Source organism: Podarcis vaucheri, assembly GCF_965113315.1.
Source record: "Podarcis vaucheri genome assembly, chromosome: 1".
Lineage (NCBI taxonomy): Eukaryota > Metazoa > Chordata > Lepidosauria > Squamata > Lacertidae > Podarcis > Podarcis vaucheri.
In genome coordinates this window covers 122,171,723-122,185,749 of record NC_138759.1, presented here as the reverse complement: position 1 = coordinate 122,185,749, position 14,027 = coordinate 122,171,723, and the positions used below count along the sequence as shown (strand labels likewise).

At 45.6% G+C, this 14,027-nt stretch overlaps 1 protein-coding gene across 2 annotated transcripts in view; it reads left to right on the top strand.

The window, feature by feature from the left end:
- Window positions 1-225: 225 nt before the first annotated feature.
- The window catches only part of TFPI (tissue factor pathway inhibitor), a 52,163-nt gene continuing 38,361 nt past the window's right edge, over window positions 226-14,027 (top strand). The window contains exon 1 of one of the 2 annotated variants that reach the window (XM_082209193.1): window positions 226-729. The gene's annotated coding sequence lies outside the window, so the exon portion shown is untranslated. The remainder of the gene's footprint in view (window positions 730-14,027) is intronic. The other variant, XM_082209192.1, reaches the window with a different exon arrangement.

Here is a 14,027-nt window from a genome sequence, read left to right as displayed (position 1 = left end):
ATTTGTTGGGTCTCTGAACCGTAATAAAGATTGTTGTTGTTGCCTTTGTTTTCAAAGACGTCTCCAGCATCCTTCCAAAAGCCTAAAACAGAGACACTGTTTTACCACTGAAAACTTCAGGCAAACACAAACGGTCTCTGGTAAACAGGGGCAGCCGGAATTCGGGGAATCTGGTAGCGGCAAGCAGCCCAAGTCTGAACATGTCTGCAGACACCGTGTTTCATGTGGGGTTGGACCGAGAGCCATTAACTCTTTGGGGAACCAAAGAGGGCATTTGTGAACCGAGCCTGAACTTAGTCAGACAGTCTGCGTTCAGTCTGTTTCTCATACGTTGGGAAGCGTCTTGTAGAGATAGCGTATTTGCGGGGGAGGGTTATCCTAAACGCAGCCGGTGGTCACTGTACTCTGAACAGGAAGCTCTGCTATTGCTTCATTGCAGCTGATCCTCTGGAATCCCAACGCCTCTGCGCTCCGGAGTCAAGAGGGGCAACCTCAGAGCACAGCAGTCACATCAGGCTGTTGCAGCTGTGCTAACAGCTCCAGCAGCGAGATCAGATTACATTTCTCCCCTTGTCTCTCTCTTTCTCTTTCTTTCTCTCTTTGCTTCCCCTCTGCCCCCAAGGCCTTACCTTCTGAAGCGGGAAGGGGAAGGAGCAGGCTGCAAAACTCACTCAGGAATTCTCCCTCTGAGGAAGCGTTTGGCATTGTGAGCTGCTTGGTGAGTAGCTGGTGAGATTCTGTCTATTTGAAGCTGTTTATTTCGCTAGATAAAGACCACCACCCTCCCAGGTGGGTTTCACATAGCTGGGGGTTGTTGTGAGGCATGTATCGGGTATGGAAATTGAAGACTGACAGCCTATTTGTGTTTACTTATGTCCATTGAACTCAGTGGGACTCAGTGGCGTAGCGTGGGTTGTCAGCACCCGGGGCAAGGCAAGTAATTTGCACCCCCTAACCCGTGGATTTTAGCACTCGAGCCAGGTAGGGGCAGAGAGCTGTGAGTGCGAGCGCCCCCCCCCCGATGTTGCGCCCGGTGTGGCCGGCCCCCCCTGCACCCCCCACGCTACACCACTGGTGGGACTTGCTTCTAAGTAGACATCTGCAGCTTTGTCGTGCATGTAAAAGGTAAAGGGTAAAGGGACCCCTGACCATTAGGTCTAGTCGTGGCCGACTCTGGGGTTGCGGCGCTCATCTCGCTTTACTGGCCGAGGGAGCCGGCGTTTGTCCGCAGACAGCTTCCAGGTCACGTGGCCAGCATGACTAAGCCGCTTCTGGCAAACCAGAGCAGCGCACGGAAATGCCGTTTACCTTCCTGCCTAAGTAGTACCTATTTATCTACTTGCACTTTGAGGTGCTTTCGAACTGCTAGGTTGGCAGGAGGTGGGACTGAGCAATGGGAGCTCACCCTCTCATGGGGATTTGAACCGCCGACCTTTTGATCGGCAAGTCCTAGGCTCTGTGGTTTAACCCACAGCGCCACCCTCATCCCGTCGTGCATGTACACCACAACAAAAAGACAGACTTAGCACTTGAGGAAAAGAAATTTTCCCATGATTTATACTTGGGCTCTTCATTTCCTTGGCTTGGCACAATCCAAAGCATATTCTACTTGGAAACAAGGCTTTCTGATTCATGTAAGTGTTCATCAGATTCCAGCCTTAATAAAAACCCAGCGCTATTATGAACCCCAGGAAAAGCAGCTGAAACATAATCAGGGGAGTTACTCTGCAACTACTTGCACACTTTAAAACAGGGGCAGCCAATGTGGGGTCCTCTAGATAAGTGTTTCCCAAACTTAGCCGTTTTTTGGACTACAACTCCCGTCATCCCAAGTTAGCAGGACCAGTTGTGAGGGATGATAGGAATTGTAGTCCAAAAGCAGCTGGAGTCCCAAGTCTGGGAAACCCTGCTCTAATTGATCCTGGACTGCACCTCCAATTTTCCCTGACCATTCTGGCTGGAGCTGATGGAAGTTGTAGTTAAACTACAACACATTGACTACTTGTACCTGAAAGCAATATGTACCAGAAAGGACTTGCCTGGGCTTCAAGAGAGGGAGCAGCCATGTATTATAATACCTTTTATGGACAACTTTATAAAGGCAAACTTTTAGAGCAGTGTTTCCCAACCTTAGATCTCCAGCTGTTTTGGGACTACAACTCCCATCATCATCCCTTGCTAGCAAGACCAATGGTCAGGGATGATGGGAATTGTAGTACAACAACAGCTGGAGACCCAAGCTTGGGAAACACTGTTTTAGAGCAAGAATGGGAATCTCTGGCTCTGCAGATGTACTTGTCCCATCAGTCCCAGTCAACTTAGTCAGAGATCAGGGATGATGGCATCTGTAGTCCCACAATGCCTGAATAGCCACACGGTCCGCATCCCTGATTTAGAGAGCAATGAGAATTGCTTGACATGCCCATTATATGCCTATGTAGGTCGACGGAGAAGTAAGTCCCACTGAGTTCAATGGGACTTACTCCCATGTAAACTTTCCATAGGTTTGTAGCCTTAGCTGGAGAGGCATTAGTGCATTTTAGCCTGTAAGCTTATATGTGCTTACTTGGGAGTAAATCACATTGAACTCTGGGAAGCTTTCTTCTGAGCAGACGTGCACATACACGATTGTACTGTTAGTACAGTCATCTATCAATGTCTATTCGATTTATACAACCAATGTCTTTCTTATAATGCTGTAAGTTTAGTTAGCAAAGAAACAGACGGTGCCTGATCTCTGAATGCTGCAACTCAGGAAACAAGATGCATTTCCCCCCCTTCATTATCTGAAAGCCACAAAGTGGCCTTGAACTGCCTTATTTCTCGGGAGGGAATTTAATGTACAGAACCACTCTCGCAAATACAGGCAAAGGTTAAAATCTGAAAACACCTTGTCCTGGGAAATTAGATTGTGATTCACCCTTCAATACGTTTCAATCGGACATGCCAGAGAATTTTCTCTCTCTTACACACACACACACACACACACACACACACACACACACAGCTTTTTTTCTGGGGCTACGCAGGGGTACACATACCCTTAAACATTTTGTGAATCTTTGTACTTTTGTCCATTTACTGAATTTATTTTTCTTGATTTGAACTATACAATGGTGATTTTCTTGAGTCAAAATGAGAGTACCCCTAAACATCTTTTTTAGGGGGGAAAGCTGTGTGTGTGTGTGTGTTTCTGTTTTACATTTCAAAATATTCATTTAGACAACCTTAAATCAATGACTTCCCTTCCTCTCTTTCTGTGGTTCATTTTGCACACCATGTTGTTGTTTAGTTGTTTAGCCATGTCCAACTCTTCGTGACCACATGGACCAGAGCACGCCAGGCACTCCTGTCTTCCACTGCCTCCCACAGTTTGGTCAAACTCATGCTGGTAGCTTCGAGAACACTATCCAACCATCTCGTCCTCTGTCATCCCCTTCTCCTTGTGCCCTCCATCTTTCCCAACATCAGGGTCTTTTCCAGGGAGTCTTCTCTTCTCATGAGGTGGCCAAAGTATTGGAGCCTCAGCTTCAGGATCTGTCCTTCCAGTGAGCACTCAGGGCTGATTTCCTTCAGAAGGGATAGGTTTGATCTTCTTGCAGTCCATGGGACTCTCAAGAGTCTCCTCCAGCACCATAATTCAAAAGCATCAATTCTTTGGTGATCAGCCTTCTTTAAGGTCCATTGCATACGATACATCCCTGCATATTTTACATGAACTAAACGATTCAGTATTCCGTTGTTACTTCCATCAAAACTTATTCACACTGCTGAATTTATCTTAATGTTACCAGTGTTTTTAAATGTACACAATTTTCACCCGTATATTCAGTAAATATTTTCCAGTCTTCTTTAAACGCACATTCTTCTTGTTCTCTTATTCTATATGTTCAATCTGCAAGTTGCGCCTATTGAGAACTTTCATGCAACTAAATACATCACACTAAAATGCGCGTGCAGAGAAATAGCAAACCCAGGATGACTTTGTGTAGCTCAGCATAAAAATTCGACCATGTGACATGTTCTTCTCAGTGTTATCTTAGGGCAAACCTAGACGAGACGGTGGAGGTCTGTAATCAGATTTCCCATCTCTAAATTTTGGAACAAAGGAAGCTGCCTTAGTTTGAGTCAGACTGTTGGTCCAACTAGCTGAATGCTGTCTACAGTGCAGATGTGTACCAGGGTTCCCTTGCACCCTTGGCCAAGGAGGTGCATTGGTGTCTCCAAAGCTGGGAGAGACTATAAACCAGAAATTCTAAAAGTTTGCTTTTGCTGGGGAGAGGCTGTGGCGGGCTGCTCTGATGGCCCCCTCCAGTGACCGGATTTCTTTTTTTATATATAAATTTATTTATTTGGTTTTTCACATTGAAATTTTACAGATATACCGGTAGATCAAACATAAATCGTTAAAACAAGATTCCAAGGAATCTCCTGGATTTCCATCCTCCCCTTTGTGTGTCCTAATTTAATCATTTCCTCCCCCATCTTTTTATGATAATCCAAACCCTTTACCTCTTCCATTATGTGCAGAATCAACCTTAAACTACAAGTGATATTCCAATCCTACTAACGATTTTAACTGTTTACAATGGTCTTTAAGAAAAGTTACAATTCCCCCCCCCCCATTCCTTATTAAAATTTTGGTCTTCCTGATTTCTGATTCTTCCGGTCATTTTAGCCATTTCGGCATAGTCCATCAACTTGATCTGGCATTCTTCTCTGGTAGGGCCAATAACATCTGGGCAGCCGTGGTCGCATACATAAATAGTCTTTTCTGCTCCCTTGGGATTTCGGCACCTAAAATTCCTTAAAAGAAGGCTTCAGGTTTTTTTTAGCAAAGGTTATTTTAAGCATTCCCCCCCAACTCATTATATATCATTTCCCAAAATCCTTTTACTACCTTACAATTCCACCACATATGATCAAATGTGCCTTCTTTTTCCTTACAATTCCAGCATATATTTGAGCATGTTTTATACATTTTTGTTAATTTACTAGGAATTAAGTACCATCGGTACATGATTTTCATATAATTTTCTTTCAACCTATAACATGCCGTGAAATTGAAATCCCAATTCCATAACTTCTCCCAACCAGTGACCAGATTTCTGCACCCAATGGAGCCTTTCCACCTTGCCCAGCCACGCAGAGCAGCGTCAGATCGGCCCAGGGATTGTGCAGGCTCCTAGCCACGTCAAGCTAGAGTGGAGAGATGTGATTTTTTGTGCCCCCCGTGGGCCTGCGCCCTTGGCGGGGGGCCAACCCGGACAACCCCTAGAAATTCATTCATTCATCATTCATCATTTTATTTGTATGCTGATTTCCATAGTTAAAACAATGATCAAGGCGGCTTACAACATGGCAAGATTTACATAATTACCAACATAACAAAAGTCATAAACAATACAGTGGTACCTCTGGTTGCGAAAGGGATCCGTTCTGGAGCCTCGTTCGCAACCTGAAAGGAACGCAACCCACGTCTGTGCATGCGCCGGTCGCAATTCGCCACTTCTGTGCATGCACGTGACATCATTTTGTGCATCTGCGCATGCGCGAACGGCGAAACCCAGAAGTAACCCTTTCCGGTACTTTCGGGTCGCCGCAGGACGCAACCTGAAAAGACGTAACCTGAACCGAGCGTAACATGAGGTATGACTGTAAATAAAACACATCAAAAAGTACCCAACCAAACGATTTCCACATAAATAATAATAATAATAATAATTATTATTATTATTATTATTATTATTATTATTATTATTATTATTTATACCCCGCCCTCCCCAGCCAAGGCCAGGCTCAGGGTGGCTAACAAGCAATAATAAAAAGAAGTTGAATGAATACAACTTAAAAACAAGATTAAAATACAACGTTAAAATATTGAAACAGTAAAATTTTAAAATGCAGCCTCATCACAGGAGAAAGGAAAAAAGAGAAAGAGGGGGAAGGAGTTAAATTGGCTCCAAGCCAAAGGCCAGGCAGAACAAATCTGTCTTACAGGCCCTGCAGAAAGAAATCAGATCCTGCAGGGCCCTGGTCTCATGAGGCAGAGCGCTCCACCAGGCCGGAGCCAGTGTTGAAAAGGCCCTGGCTCTGGTTGAGGCTAATCTAACTTCCTTAGGGTCCGGGACCTCTAGGGTGTTGCTATTTATGGACCTTAAGGTCCTCCATGGGGCATACCGGGAGAGGCAGTCCCGTAGATATGAGGGTCCTAGGCCATGAAGGGCTTTAAAGGTCAAAGCCAGCACCTTAAATCTGACCCTGTACTCCACCGGGAGCCAATGCAGCTGGAAAAGCACTGGGTGAATATGCTCCCATGGCAGAAACCCTGTGAAGAGCCTCGCTGCTGCATTCTGCACCCGCTGGGAGTTTCTGGGACAGCTTCAAGGGCAGCCCCGTGTAGAGCGAATTACAGTAGTCAAGCCTGGAGGTGACGGTCGCATGGATCACTGTGGCCAGGTCGGGGCGGGAAAGTCTAAAACTAAGAATACAGCATTAATATCAATCACAATTTAAAATGACATAGATAAAAAATAAAAGCATTTTTTTTTTAAATTGCCCAGCAGCAGCAGCAGCAGCACTCCTTTATGGAGCCTGTCAGGCCCTGCCCCAAGCCAGGTGGAGAGAAGCAGGGCAGGGCCTATCAGGCTCCCAGCAAGTCAGATATGACCCTGACCCTGAGTGGCAGCAGCTCTCTGGGTTTTCACTGCAATGAAAATGAAGGTGTTCAATATGATCTGGAAGGACAATAGAAATGATGTCGGCTAGATGTGTAATGGGAAGGTAGCACCTCCCGGACGGCACAGATTCCTACATCTCCTTCAGAAAGCAGTAATAGAATGGCGAGCTGGGTTTTGGTTAGTCTGGAATAATACGAAGACGTGCCTAAATCTAAATGACAAATGGCTGGCCTTGCTCTGTACCGGAAATAATTCATTACCGGGATGCATGACAATAACGATGCCAATAAGCATGACGGACCAGGGATTACGAAAAGGAAATAAGCCATAAGGAGCGGTCACACAATATGATTCAGTGCTCTGGTCATAAACCTAAAACAGAGCAAAAAGGTGAAGATAGGAGCTCTTTCCCCAACTATTTTCCCCAGCTACGAATATGCGAGACGTTCGTTTTAACGTGCGTGTGCAATGGGAGACAGAGGCTCTCCCATATCCCTTGCAAACCAGTTCTGTTTTTTAGAATCAGGGACTCGAATCCAGATAAAGTTTGGCTTGCTTACAAACCCTTGAAACACACAGCTTAATTGTAATCCAAAAGCTCTGAAAAGGGGAAACCATGGGACAGAAAGGGGAAGGTAACTTGGGTACTTCCCAATCCTGTCAGGCTGAGAATGTAGTTTGAGTGACTGGTTTCGTAGCTGGTCCCAGATGCCATGACCCTTCTGGCAGTTGCATTCAAAGTTCAAGTAGGTAATCTCTGGGTCTTCAGGACATAAGGCTGACTGTAGCAGCCTTCATAGCCAAAAACAACTCTCTCTTTTTCCCAGAATCTTTGTATACCTTCATATCAACCTCCAGTTTATCCATAATGTGATTGCCACATATTCCTTGTGGCCAGATCCTGTACTACAAAGGTGATGGTGACTATGGTAATTTATGGATTGTTGTTTTTACCTGCCTTTCACCACAAGGTCCCAGGGTGAGGGACATGGGTGGTGTGGCGGTCTAAACCACTGAGCCTCTTGGGCTTGCCGATCAGAAGGTCGGTGGTTCGAATCCCTGCAACGGGGTGAGCTCCCGTTGCTCTGTCCCAGCTCCTGGCAACCTAGCAGTTCGAAAGCACGCCAGTGCAAGTAGATAAATCAGTACCGCTGCGGCGGGAAGGTAAACAGCATTTCTGTGCGCTCTGGTTTCTGTCACGGTGTTCGGTTGTGCCAAAAGCGATTTAGTCATGCTAGCCACATGACCCAGAAAGCTGTCTGCAGAGAAACACCAGCTCACTCAACCTGAAGCAAGATGAGCGCCACACCCCATAGTCGCCTTTGACTGAACTTAACCACCCAGGGGTCCTTTACCCTTTTTTCACAACAATAAACCATATAATAATAACATATTAAATTCAGCATACCCTCCAACATCTCTCTGATTAAAATAGGGACGTCCTATTCCATAATAATAATAAGATCAATGATTTTCTTATTTATACCCTGCATATCTGACTGGTTTGCCCCAGCCACTCTGGGTAGCTTCCAACATATACGAAAACATAATAAGACTTTTTTTAAAAAAAAAAAAACTTCCTTGTACAGGGCTGTCTTCTAAAGTTACTTATCTCCTTGGCTTCGGTGTGTGTGTGTATGTCAAATAACTCGATACCCTCCAACAAATTAGGGTGTCCTAAGTAAAAGTGGGACATTCTGAGTTCAGATCAGAAACTGGGATGGTTTTTGCAAATCTGGGACTGTCCCTGGAAAATAGGGACACTTGGAGGGTCTGAATCAGTTAGAACAACTTTCCGTCGGAAGAGTAGGGTAGGATATATATATATATATTCTGCATTTGATGAAAACTATACAAGGAGGGTGCTGGATTCACTTCTGTGAGGAAGAAATTCGATAGCTTAAACCACACTGGAGTGCCACTGCCAGTCAGTGTTGGCAATATTGAACTAGATGGACGAGTGGACTAAATCGGTATAAGACAGCTTCATATGGGCATTTCTAGAGAGTATATGGAGCTTTAGGGCAGCAATATCTAAAGCCACTTCCAGCTCCAGGGCTTTCTTTGTTAAATTGGAACAATGTTCCCTGATGTAATTGCCAGCAGTATCCTCCTGCCAAGTATTTATTATTACACCATCTGTATGTGTTTTCCCTAACTCCTTTAGACTGGCCTTGTTTGTTTAAAAATTAATCTCTGGAGAGCAAAGAAATGCGCCAACACTTGTTTTCAGAATTCAGATATTAATTCTAAGTAGAAGCGGAAATCCCCCCCCTTCCAGTATGCTGCTAAACTTTTAAAGTCAATCTAAGTTCAGTATAATATTTAACCAGGGATGAACAACGCGGTCTGTTTCAAAACAAAGGCCTTATTCTCCCCTTGGTTACTCGCTCATGACTGTTTCAGACCTCAAGATGAAGGGAGACTTGTCTGGGTCATCACGGAAAAGCCCCACAGATTAACAGTCCCTTTAAACCACATCAAACATGATCGCTGTTTGCTCAAATCAGTTCACGCACCTTGAGCCCCATCATTTGTCAAGCGTATTGTACTCAGATGTAGAGTAGGATGCTGTGGTATAAACCACCAAGCCTCTTGGCATAGCTGTCAACCGTCCCTTATTTGGCGGGAAACTCCCTTATCGCAGCACCGTGTCCCGCTGCTTTCCCGGATTGATGATGTCCCTTAAATTTCCCGGGTTTCATGCTCGCCCGGCTCGGGAGGGAAGCAGTGGCTCGGGGTTCTCCACCTTGAGACAGCGAGAGAGCAAGAACGCATGAGCTGCCGCGCCTCCGTCTCTCCCTTTTCCCCCTCAGGGGCACGTTGTGAAAGATGGGTGGAGGCGGGCAGGAAGGCAGCCCCTCTCTTGCGAGGCTTCCCTCGCGCTGCCAGGGGAAGCCGGAGGCGGCAGTGGCGGTGGTGGCTGAGGGGGCAGCCTGAGGGAGGAGGAAGATGAGGGGATGGGGAGGGATGCAGAAGGGCGGCGCTTTAGTGGCTGCCGCAGCGCCGCAACCGCCTCATACTGGGCTCGCAGTCAGCGTGGGCAAGAGTCTCTCTCCCTCCCTCTCGGGTGGGGAACTCGTAAGCTAAGCAAAATCCCTTATTTTGGCTGCTGATCCCTTATTTTCGAGGCTGCTGGTCCCTTAATTTCAAATCTGTAAGTTGACAGCTATGCCTCTTGGGCTTGCCGATCAGAAGGTCGGTGGTTCGAATCCCCGTGACGGGGTGAGCTCCTGTTGCTCTGTCCCAGCTCCTGCCAACCTAGCAGTTCGAAAGCACGCCAGTGCAAGTAGATCAATAGCTACCGCTGTGGCAGGAAGGCAAACAGCATTTCCGTGCGCTCTGGTTTCCGCCACGGTGCCAGAAGCTGTTTAGTCATGCTGGCCACATGACCCGGAAAGCTGTCTGAGGTCAAACGAAGACTCCCTCGGCCTAAAAGTGAGATGAGCGCGGCAACTCCATAGTCACCTTGGACTGGTCGCCATCCAGGGGTCCTTTACCTTTTTACCTTTACTCAGATGTAGAGAAATAAAGCAACATAAATGCATGAGTGAAACTTTGCCACCTGTGAATTTAAGCCACCAGTGAATTTAAGACTCAACATTGTGCCCTGAATGCTGCTGGTCACTCGTGATGTTACCAAAAGTCATAAGTCAGGCATGTCCAAAGTCCATTTTGGGGGCCTAATCCAGGGCCTAATCCTTTCCTGGGTTAAAATCCTAAAAAAAAAACCTCAACAACTTCAACCCTAATAAAAGCTCAACAACTTTGGTCAGCCCTTTGATCAGCCCTCACGGCCCTTCACTTCATCAAATCTGGCCCTCTTTGAAAAAAGTTTGGACAGCACTGTCATAAGTGATCAGTTCAAAAGGTCAAATTTGCTTGGTTAAAAAACAATTGGATGTGTACCAAGCATTGATCCCTCTTTAACGAACTGCCATAATCTCCTAATTCAAAGCAAGACTGATGATGTTTTCATTTGTGGGCATGTGCATGACGATGTGGAAACCACTGACATCTCTGCATATACTCAGATGCTGATTCCTGTAACCCTTTCCTTGCTGAAGGTACAGTCACCATCCCAATTTCAGTGCCCAATCTGCCAACACTTAAGTGCACAAGTGGTTCTTTTCTTGCATTGCCCGTTGCTGCTGCCAGCAGTCACGGCTGTTTCCTTTGGCTCCTTTCCATCACAGTTAAAATAAAATAAAATGATTTCAGGATATAAACACAAGTAAATGTGAAGCCAGCCAATCAAAGCAAGGAGCACAGAGATGCATGACACTCTGACATGTGACACAGTGGCAGGATACCGATGGCATGCTCTGAAGTTGCACTTTTTAATATACATGCACGGAACTCAAATACACAGTGGTACCTCGGGTTAAGAACTTAATTCGTTCTGGAGGTCCATTCTTAACCTGAAACTGTTCTTAACCTGAGGTACCACTTTAGCTAATGGGGCCTCCTGCTGCCGCCACACAATTTCTATTCTCATCCTGAAGCAAAGTTCTTAACCCGAGGTACTATTTCTGGGTTAGTGGAGTCTGTAACCTGAAGCGTCTGTAACCCGAGGTACCACTGTAGTTCTGGGATGCAGGGGAAATGGCGAATCTTTGGCCAAGAGGATACTGTGGGTTTCCGTAAATAGCAAGGCAATTGCGATTTCTCGCGGGGAAAGTTCATCCATCCTTGCTTCTCAACGCATCTTCCACAGAGCTGGAAACAGGTATCTCTCCCACTAGGGAAACTGGAAATGGAGAAGCAGCAAGAGAATCCCAACGAAAAAAGAAGTGGAAGTTGGAATTGCAGGTGTTTGCTTCTCCAGGCCACGTCTGGAATGGAAATCATTCTGGGGAATAAGATTAGTATTCACTGTTATTGTTGCTTTCAGTCCTCCCGCAATATGCAACACATTATTTTTATTCTCCCATTTGCGTTGTGTTTCCTTTGCATTGAAACGAATGGAGTGGAATAGCACAATGACAACATGACTTACACAATTTAGATAATATGTAAATTATGTAGGGTACATAATTTCACTGTACCAGACAGTGAGGCACATAATGTAACTTTCGATAGCACAGTATTTATGGGCGTAGCCAGGATTTTTGTTGGGGGGCAGGCCTTTTGTTGGGGGGCAGTTTACTATGTATTTTTATTGATTTTTATGATGGGGGAGACGCTGCCCCTCCCTGCCCCCCCCTTGGCTATGCCCATGAGAGTATTGGTTTTTCATTATTTTCTTGAATTTATAGCCTGCCCTCCCTCCCTAAGGAGCCCAGGACAACAGACAGATACACGATTTAAAAACAAGAAGCATGCAAACACATTAATAAAGCAGCTAAAAGATTCTAAAACCAATAACAATGGGAAAACAGTTATACAGTGGTACCTCTGGATATGAAAGGGATCCATTCCGGAACCACGTTTGCATCCTGAAGTGAACGCAACCCACGTTTGCGCATGTGCGGGTCATGATTCGCCGCTTCTGCGCATGCGTGTGACGTCATTTTGACCATCTGCGCATGTGCGAGCAGCAAAACCCAGAAGTATATCATTACTTCTGGGTCGCCGCGGAGCGCAACCCGAAAGCACTCAACCTGAAGGAACTTCAACCCGAGGTATGACTGTACAGTGGTACCTAGGGTTACATATGCTTCAGGTTACAGACGCTTCAGGTTACAGACTCCGCTAACCCAGAATTAGTACCTCGGGTTAAGAACTTTACCTCAAGATGGGCACAGAAATCGCACAGCGGTGGCAGCGGGAGGCCCCATTAGCTAAAGTGGTACCTCAGGTTAAGAACAGTTTCAGGTTAAGTACGGACCTCCAGAACAAATTAAGTACTTAACCCGAGGTACCACTGTAATTAAAAACGTTCTTCCATCCTGGTTGAACTGCAGAGGAGCGGAAACGGCGCTGCGTGCGATGAATAAAGTGTGAAAAGCTGCCTTCCTACATCCCTAGGCAACAGATCACAGCAATACAGATACTACCTTGAAACACAAGCGCTATTATTCAAGACTTCCCCATTGTACTTTACAGAACTGAAGTAAGTGCAAAGGAGTGGTCAAAAGTGCATCCTTTGTGCTCTGATTCAAGAAGAAGAAGAAGATCCGCTGTTCTTTTAAGAGCTATTATCCCACCCTATTACAAAACATTGGGAGAAAAGCAATGACAAACCTAGACAGCATCTTAAAAAGCAGAGACATCACCTTGCCAACAAAGGTCTGTATAGTTAAAGCCATGGTTTTCCCAGTAGTGATGTATGGAAGTGAGAGCTGGACCATAAAGAAGGCTGATCGCCGAAGAATTGATGCTTTTGAATTATGGTGCTGGAGGAGACTCTTGAGAGTCCCATGGACTGCAAGAAGATCAAACCTCTCCATTCTGAAGGAAATCAGCCCTGAGTGCCCACTGGAAGGACAGATCCTGAAGCTGAGGCTCCAATACTTTGGCCACCTCATGAGAAGAGAAGACTCCCTGGAAAAGACCCTGATGTTGGGAAAGATGGAGGGCACAAGGAGAAGGGGACGACAGAGGACAAGATGGTTGGATAGCGTTCTTGAAGCTACGAACATGAATTTGACCAAACTGCAGGAGGCAGTGGAAGACAGGAGTGCCTGGCGTGCTCTGGTCCATGGGGTCACGAAGAGTCGGACATGACTAAACGACTAAACAACAACATTACAAAACAGGCTTGGTAGGGATGACACTGTTCACGATGCCAGCTGGTAATGTCTCAGCTCAGCATTCTGAGCTGCAATTTGTGTCCACTGACTCAAAAAAATGAAATAAAATAAATAAATCTGAACTAAAAGCAGAAGAACACTTTCGGCGTCTGTGTGGTGTATAGCTGTCCAACGAAAAGTTCTTCCTGAAGGAACTCATTGTACTGATGGCTTTTATTCTGATATTTGCTATGCTTATTGAGGCATTTTACAGCTTACCCTTCATCTCAAAGGATCCCAGGGTTGGAGACCAAAAAAAAAAAAAAAAAAAAAAGCCCCACAACACATAAAACACAGTAAAAAAAATCTAAAACCCTTTTAAACAGTAGGAACAACTAAAACCACAATGCAGGCTGTCTGCCAGCAACTGACTAATCTCCTCCTTCTTCTTTGGTGATCACTCGTAGCCAAGTAAAACAGTTTTAGCAGTAGATCCTTAAGTGACTGTGGAGGCCAATTCTGGATCCACACATCCTTCCACAGTGGGGACATAGGTTTGGTCTTGGTGAAGGTTTGCCAAGCGTGCCTTCCTCTTAGCATGCTTCTCCCTTTCATCCTAAGTTCAAGCATCTTCAAAGCCCATGACACCTTTGGTAAGCTGACTAATAAACCC